Raw genomic sequence first — 525 nt, forward strand, 5'->3', positions numbered from 1 at the left:
CTCAGATAGACAGACACAGATCAACAGAGAATATAGCAGGAACAGAACAGACAGAGCTTCTCATTGGGTTTAAACAGATATAGGGCAATTCCAGTCCTCCACCCAGCTCTGGCCATGAGCCAATTGAAGGAGACCTGGGTGTGCCCAATTGTAGGGTTACCATGAGAACAACTTCTGAATGGTCAGTAGTCTTGGAGGCCACACCTGCAGTTGTGATCCCCCACCCCACCCCATCCATGGGTTACGTGCAGTTTCTCTCATGCTAGCCTAGCTTCCAACATGTAGGTGTGAAGGTATATGGTTTATGGCATGGCAATTGACCAAATGGTCAGCCATCTGGCTTGCATAGGAAATCAGAACAGCAGGGGTACATTCCAGGGGGAAGGCAGGGTCTATAGGAATCAATTTTTCTATACACCCCCCGCCCGTTATATTGTTCCCACAGAACCTCCCAAGAGGAGTCAAAGCAGCCAGACAGTCCAAGGACTTGGGGAAATGGCAGCCACGGGGGGGGGGGGGGGGGGG

Source organism: Gekko japonicus, unplaced genomic scaffold (genome assembly GCF_001447785.1).
Source record: "Gekko japonicus isolate JY-2015 unplaced genomic scaffold, Gekko_japonicus_V1.1 scaffold2978, whole genome shotgun sequence".
NCBI lineage: Eukaryota > Metazoa > Chordata > Lepidosauria > Squamata > Gekkonidae > Gekko > Gekko japonicus.